Below are 9,241 nucleotides of genomic sequence, written 5' to 3' on the forward strand. Positions count from 1 at the left end.
GAATGGTTACTTTATTCGAGATGACACATATTAGTATATTTGGGCCATCCACCTTTTCAAAAGGACACAACTTATTATAATTTGGTGTTAACCTTTTATGAGGATACATTGGACCATCACCCTATTCAGTGTGGCTTGTTACATTTAAGATAGGTCATCCGCCTTTCAGTTAGGCTCGTTGGGCTATCACCTTATTCAATGTGACATGTTACAGTCAAGATAGGTTATCCATCTTTCAATGAGATACATTGGATTATCACCATGTTCAAAGTGGCAAGTTACATTCAAGATGGGCCATCCGCTTTCATTATGACACATTAGATCGTCACCCCATTAAAAATAGCATGTTACATTCAAGATAGGTTGTCCGCCTTTCAATGAGACACGTTAGACTATTACTCCATTTGAAGTAGCACATTATATTCAAGATAGGTCATCCGCTTTCAACGAGACACATTGGATCATCTCCCCATTCAAAGTGGCATGTTACATTCAAGATGGGTCGTTCATTTTGAATGAGACACGTTGGACTATCAGTCTATTCGAAGTGGCATGTTATATTCTAAAATAGGTCATTCGCCTTTCAATAAGGCTTATTAGGCCTTTACCCTGTTCAAAGTGACATGTTGCTTTCAAAATAGGTCATCTGCTTTTTAATAAGACATGTTGGACTATCACTCTATTCAAAGTGGTAGTGCAAATTCGTTCAACTATCTCATCATAGCATGCTCAAGTAGGTTTGAACCACCTTACGTTTGTATAATTCTATATTTACAAATAATCATTGTTTGAGTTGTTGTTGACAATATCCAAAAGGATTAAATTCTCAAATCTAAACCACAGTTGTAGATGAATCCAAAAGGAGCAGTAAAACGTGGAACTTTTTCTTAGCAGCAAACTGGGATATTGTCTGAAGAGGAATATCAAACTCTTTGGATGCGAGCTGAAGGATGACTTGAACCACCATCAAAACACAAACCTATCAGAATGTATGTGAGTATTGTGGGATGTTTTTGGTTTCAATTTAACCTTAGCGGCATTTATGAACACTCACCAGAGGTAGTCTCTATCTTCTTTGAAAATCAGGTGACAACCCACCAAGGCTTTGAGAATTATGTCCATGAAGCTCTTAGGTGCGGGTGTAAAAGGGCCCCACATTCGTGATTGAGATAAATGTAAGCCTTTTTTCCATAACTCGATATATTTGTCACTCAGTCAAAACCAAAGGTCATCTAAGATAAAAAATTATTATGTCTACCGATCGAGTCAAACTACAGGCAGTCTGATTTCTCGAGTCTCGGGGATATTTAGGTTGATCTTGATGTATAAACTCAACTACATTCCATCATTTCCTACAATTTTTTATTCCCTAACTTTTTGATTTCTCTGAAATTTTAAAACAGGAATAGCTTATGAATTCATTAAAAATCATGCTATAAAATATTATGAACTATAAGTAGCCTGAATTCTCATGCAACCTTAGATAGCTAGGAATTTCGATAAGAAGGTCCGACCATAACCCCGTAAAACTTATGCAAAAATCAACCAATTTTGAGAGACAAGCTTCTAGTCAGACAAAGTTAGGAACGTCAATGTACCTATGCCCAGGGTTACTTGCATCTACCCTACCAAAAGGGGGGGGGGGTGCAGTTGTTGACACCTAATTTTTTCTTTCTCCATTTCAAATTAATTTTTGAGTTTCTAAATTTTAAATAATTTAAAATATTTATTTTAAATTATTTTAAAATAAGTTTCAAGCCTACCTTTTGAATTTAAGTGAAATTAATATGTTTACTGCTTCATTATACATGATTGTATAACTATTAGTTAAAGAAGATGCTTTAGAATTAATTTTGAGTGAAAAAGTTTGATTAAATTGTGAATACATAAATTTTCCCAAGTTAGATTGAAAATAAGAAATTGATAGCATAATTAGTTTCTTAATTTTTAAACAAAAATAATTTTGCTTTTATTAAATATTTATTTAAAAATTTATTAAGAAACTCGTCAAATTATTTAGAAGATAATTTCGTCTCAACTTCATCCAAATTTATTCAATTGTGACTATTTTATTAACATAAAATGAGCATAATTATAAGTTAGTAATTGTTGTTTTATTAACCAGCCCATTTTCCTTAGACATAGAACAACCCCACCTTTTTATTTATTGTTTTGCTTAAGGCCAGCCCAACCAACACTTCCCTCAACCCAATTGCACCGACCTAGCCCATCACCTTTTCTTCCCCTTTACAATAATATCCAAATAACAACAGTCTACTCCAAACTGCCCCATGACACAACCCGAACCAAGACCTGGCCGTGTCGGGTATCTCAAGTTCAACAATAACCGAAGGCCACCCCCAATAGCCAAACCATTAACCACCTTACACCCCATGTCGGTTGAATTTTAAACATATAATAAGATAAGGGAATATAAATTTAAAGGCATTATGATAAGTCTATAACAAAAACTAACCACCAACAACCAAACAACCAACCAATAACACCCATGTCCAAAGTAGTCCAACAAAGCCTCTAATTAAAACCAAAGAATATCTAGTCGGGACATCCCCCCCGACCATAGCCAAAACTAAGACCAAAAAGAATAGTAAAGACATAAAGAGATCCATAGCATGAAATGGGTTCTTCTAAAGTATTGAAGCTCACCACTTGATTCGGACTCAAAAGTTGTCCCCGAATTACCTAGTCACTGAGCAGGAGGAATAAAAGTATGGTCGGTTCCTGCATCATGTGGGAATAGAACATTTGAAGATAGTTAGCGGGGTGAACACTAGCATATAACTCAGGGATAAATATGAAGTAATGACATTAATCAAAAACTAAGTCAAACCAATGTACATAACCATGTACAAATTCATACATATATATATATATACTGTACCGGGATAGGGAACAAGTTTTGTATGAACTTTAAAACCTTAACCTGGGTTGTGTAGATTTACCATCATAATCCATCCATGGGATATATAGGTCAAGTGTTACCCCCTGGATGGGCCCCAGTGAGTGTTAGCTGCACGAATCGGAGATATCATAGGTGGTAGGGGATTCCCTTGTACCCTTCGCCCTCCATGATACATATGTATATGTATATACTTAGGGAATTACCTTGTACCCCACAAGAACATGGTCATTAATACAAATAATCATGCTGGCAAACATGAGTTTCCAGTGTCAACCTTTTGGATCATACCTTTATGGTTAGCAAACAGAACCACTATTATTGCCCAATTAAAATATTTAACACATAATAAAACTACCATTTCCAGGAGTATGTCATTAAGGCATTATTATGTGGTATCGTCATATTGAATATAGCTTGCAGAAAGTCATTAATCAAACACATAGGGATTCCTATGTACCCATAGACTCCATTATAAAATTCACTTGGCGGATCCCGTGTACCCCATAAGGTTTTCATGAAAAAATCACTTGGGGGATTCCCATATACCTTACAAGGTTTCAAAAACCATCCTTAACCAATTAACTATTAATGCCATGCATTAGTTTCAAGAAACAAACCAAACCAATTAATAATGCATAAACCAAAATCAACTATGCAAGTGGGTTGAGGTTGTTACCGATTTCCATGCCAAACCATTTTATTTGGGGATTCATTTGTACCCCTATTTCCATGATTTATCAATATAAGGATTCCATTATATCCATGTCCATTAACCATTCCTATTCACACCAAAGCATTTACCAACCATCAATTTTAGCAAAGCAATTTCATAAATATCATAGAAGAAGCATTTAAACAATTTATATTCAAAACCCTCAACCCATAGTTCAAAACCCGACATCAATATCTAATGAACATTACTTCAAATCACATGATTTTACAAAATTTAAAATGAAGGAAGAGTAACATTCCTAAATTACAAAGATTTATGAAGAGAATTTGACCCCTTGAGCCCCTAGGTGACCACTTTTTGAAAACCCTATGTTTTTTTCTAGAGAAGATTTTGAAAGAGCTTTGATAGGTTATTTGATTTGTTTCTGAGATCTAATGATACCGTAAAGAGGTTATAAGATAAGGGGTTCAGTTTTGGCAAGAGGAAAAATTTCCAGAATGCCCTTTAACTTAAAAGCTAAAAAAGTGTCGCCTTTGACCTACGAGTCAACCATTGACTCATAACCACTTCTTATGACTCGTCGCCATGAGTCATAACCAAGATAGTGACTATGATACCAACCACTGCTGACCTTACGACTCAACCAACCAATTCGTGATGAGACCCTAGCTCGTAAGGTCCAGTCATAGACAACACAGAACCCAAATGGGTTATGCACTGGACACCTTACGATTTCATCCTATGACCCGTAACAAGTCATTATGACTCATAGTGGGAAACTCATACTCATAGCAGAACTTACCCACTAACTCTTTGATTTAGTTACGACTTGGGTCCCTAAGACTCGTAACCACCCCCTATGACTCATACCCACAAGTCATACCCAGGATAGTAACGCAAGAACCAACCACTAGACAACTTAGACTAGGGTTACCTGATATATCAAGACACCCTATGACTCATAGGGTGAGTCGTAACCAAGGCAGTGATCCTAAAGCTCAATAAATTTTTGAGGGCCAAAATTTACCACATTTCATACTCCCCCCTTAGGATCATTCATCATCAAATGATAGGACAAGGCATTTATTAACATGATTTAACACAACTAATAACCACACTTCCCTTTAACAAAGTCAGCAAACAAGAATATATAAAAGAAATCACATACTTTAAGCGGGAATTTCTTGAATGGGAAAAGGTATTGTATATTGGATCATTTGACACCCCCATGTGAATCGCGTAAGCACCAACTATGTGATAATGAGACAAGACAGAGACACGATCTTGGGTATTTTTACTATAGGACATTGATACAAGAAGCAAACAAAAATTATAGCAGGACATGAGAATGGCATAGAAGCATCCTCCACTTCCCAAAGAATACATCTAATAGCCCTTAAATAAAACCATTCTTCCCATTATTCTTTAAACTATGAACACAACACTCTACTATTTTAATCTCCCGACTTCTCCCGAAAAACACATAACTACAAAGATTGAGTATAACTACACATTCCTCTCATGTTAAAATCTAACTCGAAGTCAAAGATTCTAGTACATGCCATGGGAACCTATACTTTACACCACTCCAATGGTACTACTGGATCTTATCATTATAATTAAAAACCTCTTGTCTTAACAAGGAGCTATAGTTGGATAACATAATTGTTAGGTATTTATCAATCACCATGCTCCAGCCTATATTTACTTTACCAACTTTATGGATATCCCTACTAAAACTAGCACCCTCAATCACTATCTTAAAGGTTTTCACCACAATCAACATTTAAGATTCAAACTTGGTGTATAACAACCATCATGTACCACTAAAGAAATTTTCTACTAACAATATATATATATATATATATATATATATATTCCACCCCACGGGGAAACACTAGGAAAGATGAAACCCTTATTTAAAAGATCCTTTAATTGCTTATTAAAATTCTTTAACTCATCTGGAGCCATTCTATTTGGAGGGATAGAAATAGGATGAGTGTCCGGAATAAGATTAATCTAAAAATCAATCTCCCTATTAGGAGGAACACAAGAAACTCATTTACCATAGCAATGGAATGTAAAGAAGGACTCTCTCAATTAAAATCTTTAACCCAGGCCAAATGATAAAGAAACCTCTTGGAAATTTACTTCTAGGATATAAGATATGATATAGAGCTTCTCTAAGGAACTAAGGAATCTCCTTCTCACTTAATAACCATCTAATTTGCGAATGTCTGATAGTCTAGGGAAGCATAGCGTGAGTGCAAACATTCTATCTCTAAAATGACATCAAAATCGACCATCTCTAATTCAAATAGATCTACTAAGGTCTCTCTATGATCCACAGATACCATACAACCCCTATAGACTCTTTTAGCCACCACAGAGTCACCCATCAAGTTAGAAACAAAAAAAGGGTTCTAAAATACACTAAAAACCTAAACCAAAATGCATAGCCACAAATAAGCTCACATAAGAAAGAGTGGACCCCGGATCAAGTAAAAAGTACACACCACGGGAGAAGAGTTTTAACTTATAAATAACTTCACCAGGAGATGACTCAGACTCTTAAAAGATAGTAAGAGTATCAAGACAGTCCCGACTAGTATCAGTGATAGAAGTATTACCCCTCGAAGTAGGATCTTGAGAAGTGGAAAATAGGATCTTATTTGCCCTAGTGGAAATCATTGTGGGACATTCCCATTGTATGTGACCCAAATAACCACAACTAAAACACTAATCCCTCCTTTTATAGCAATAACTGCAGTACAGTGGACTAAAATATTGACTGGAAGGATAGGGTTCTGTTGGTCAAGCTCCACCAGCCTAAAAATAATATTCACTAGAAAACTGAGGATAAGGGATATTGACAACCACATGGGAACTCCCCAAATCCCCTTTTGTAGACTACTGTCAAGTATCTCTAGTACTATTTCTGGACCTCTTCCCCAGTTTAATTATTGGGACTTTTTTTTTTACCTATTTCTCTCATTTTTCTTTTTCTTTCTCGTACTAATAGGACAAGACTGGCATGACAATGAGGCTACTATCTGGGTCAATATATGAATAGAACCTCAAAACTCTTCATTGGTAACATCTCCCTGAGGCGACTGATCATGAGTATCACCTTTTAGAGTAGAGTCAGTGGAGACCGATGGAACTCCATGGGGGAAATTAGAAAAAGTGACCCTTGATCGGGTCTGTACCTCATAAGTTAGACAAGTTTTGTCCACATTATCCTTGAGTGGGACAGATGATTTTCCATAAGCTTCAGACCATTAGGAGGGCATGATTTGAAAGGCGAACAAATGTAGATTTAGAGGAGAGTTCAACACCTTAGACTCTATAGTTTGAAATAGATCAACAAGAAAGGAAAATATTTCTTAATCCCTCATAGCCTCTCCCTTATAAGTATTACACGCTACATACCCATAAAAGAGACTATACTTGACTTTGTAGAAAACTAATTAACTAAGAACCTAACGCTCTAATACCATCTTGACACAACCCAAACTAGGGCCTGGTCATGTCGACTATCTCAAGTCCAACAAAGACTAGATACCACCTCAAATACCCAAACCATCAACTACCTTACACCCCATGTTGGATGAATTTTAAATATATAACAGGATAAGAAAATATAAATTTAAAGACATGATTAGTGTATAACCAAAACTAATCATCAATAACTAGTCAGGACATGCCCCCAACCATAGCCAAAACTAAGATAAAAATGAATAGTAAAGATAAATAAATCCATGGCATAAAATGGGGTCTTCTGAAGTATAGAATCTCACCACTATATTTTGACTCAAAAGCTATCCCCCAATTACCTATTCACTGATTAGGAGGAATGAAAGTATGATCAGTTTCTACATTGTGTGGGGTGATCTTGGGCATATTTATATGTCCGAGCACCAATATTTATCAAATAGCCTAAGTCACTATATTACTTGTATAATAACGTAAACTTGCATGTGCATTTGAACGCAATAAGTTTTTGGAGCCATTGCCGGGGTCTAGTATAATTAGTAATTTTCTAAATTTTTTGTTTTTAATAGTAAGTTTAAGTGTTAACGACTCAATCATAGTGGCTAACGTTTTATATGACTAGCTAAATACACAACTAGTGAGAGATAGAGAGTTAGTAGAGCCTTATTTGGAACTAAAACTGGTATTTCAATAGATGCGGAGAGCTCAATATCCAATCCACTAGGTTCAAATGGTTGAACACAGAAATCCTAATCATGTTGATCCAAACGATCTAGTTGATCTAAAAGTGGGATGTGTTCCATATCTGGTTTTTCCAACTGCTAGACCTATCCATGAGGTGGAAATCCCACTCATGAACCATGCTACTAATATTATTCAAAAGCCTAAGCTAGGGGATCAATTTGAGTTGAAGAAAAATATGGTGTAGTGGTCGAATTTGACTGTGCAATTTTTTAGATTTTCACATAAAGACCCATATCAGCACATACAGACCTTTTTGGAAATAAGCAATACATATATCCCAGCAAGGGTGTATACTGATTAGGTCAAAATAAATCCCTTCCCCTTTTATTTAATTGGGGAAGTAAAGAGGTGGTTACATGTTGAACCACTATACTTCATTACTTCTTAGAAAGATCTAGCTCAGAAGTTCCTTATTCGATTCTTTCCATCAGGGATGACTGCATGTTTGAGAAGAGAGATTCTGAGTTTTAGCCAAAAAGAAAAAGAAAATCTCTACCAAGATTTGGAGAGATTTAAGAGTATGCTAAAAAATTTCCCTCACAATCATCAATCTAATGATGTTCTTGTTCATACTTTCATTGAGGGGTTGGAGCCAAACACCAAGATTCTCTAGGATTAAGCAGCAGGTGGGTAAGCTTTTTAGAAGACATATGATGAATTGTACATGCTACTAATAAGATTTCATAAGGGAATCCTAAATGGCATGTTGACTCAAGGAGTGCTCTGAAAAAGGTTGCAGGTGTGTTAATTGTAGATCAGTTTAGTGCTTTATCAGCTTCTACAGTAATGAAAAATTAGATGCTTACTTAATTTAACATCAAAAAGTTAGGGGTTCCACAAGAAACAGCTATAACTAATGCAATCCAATAGGTAAATTCTTGGTGTGAGGGTTGTGGAAGTAGTGAACACATAGCAGATGCTTTTGTGGTTAATCTAGATTTTATAAATTATGTAAGGAATGAAATTCATCAGGGACAACTAAACTTTAGTAACATAAATAATCCTAACTGGCGGAATCATCCTAATTTCTTATGGGGTGGAAATTAGGTACAAAATAATAATTAGTATAAGGGGCAAGTGCAATAAAATCAACAACAGCAGGTTCAGAGTAATAAAGGCACTACTCAAATGAGCAATATAGAGGAGATGTTGAAGCATCTTTTAGCTAATCAAGCACAGATAGCAGAAAATTTAAAGAGTCAACATACAGATATAAGGACTAAACAATTGATTATGAGGAATCTGGAGTTGCTACTCAGTCATATTGCTGGAGCACAAAACACTAGACCTTAGAAAGGTTTACCTAATGATACAGAGAAAAATCCAAAGTAGATAAATATAGTAATAGAGAGAAGTGGTTTGCAGCTAAAGAATGTAGAATTGGAGTAGGTTAGTCCCACAGCTGC

The 9,241-nt window shown here is 35.7% G+C and overlaps 1 non-coding gene across 1 annotated transcript; it reads right to left on the bottom strand.

Moving 5' to 3' along the window:
• Positions 1-8,277: 8,277 nt before the first annotated feature.
• On the bottom strand, positions 8,278-8,384 carry LOC124887500. The gene has a single exon (XR_007045273.1). It is a non-coding gene; the product is annotated as a small nucleolar RNA R71 (small nucleolar RNA).
• Positions 8,385-9,241: the final 857 nt, after the last annotated feature.

This window comes from Capsicum annuum, chromosome 9 (genome assembly GCF_002878395.1).
Source record: "Capsicum annuum cultivar UCD-10X-F1 chromosome 9, UCD10Xv1.1, whole genome shotgun sequence".
NCBI lineage: Eukaryota > Viridiplantae > Streptophyta > Magnoliopsida > Solanales > Solanaceae > Capsicum > Capsicum annuum.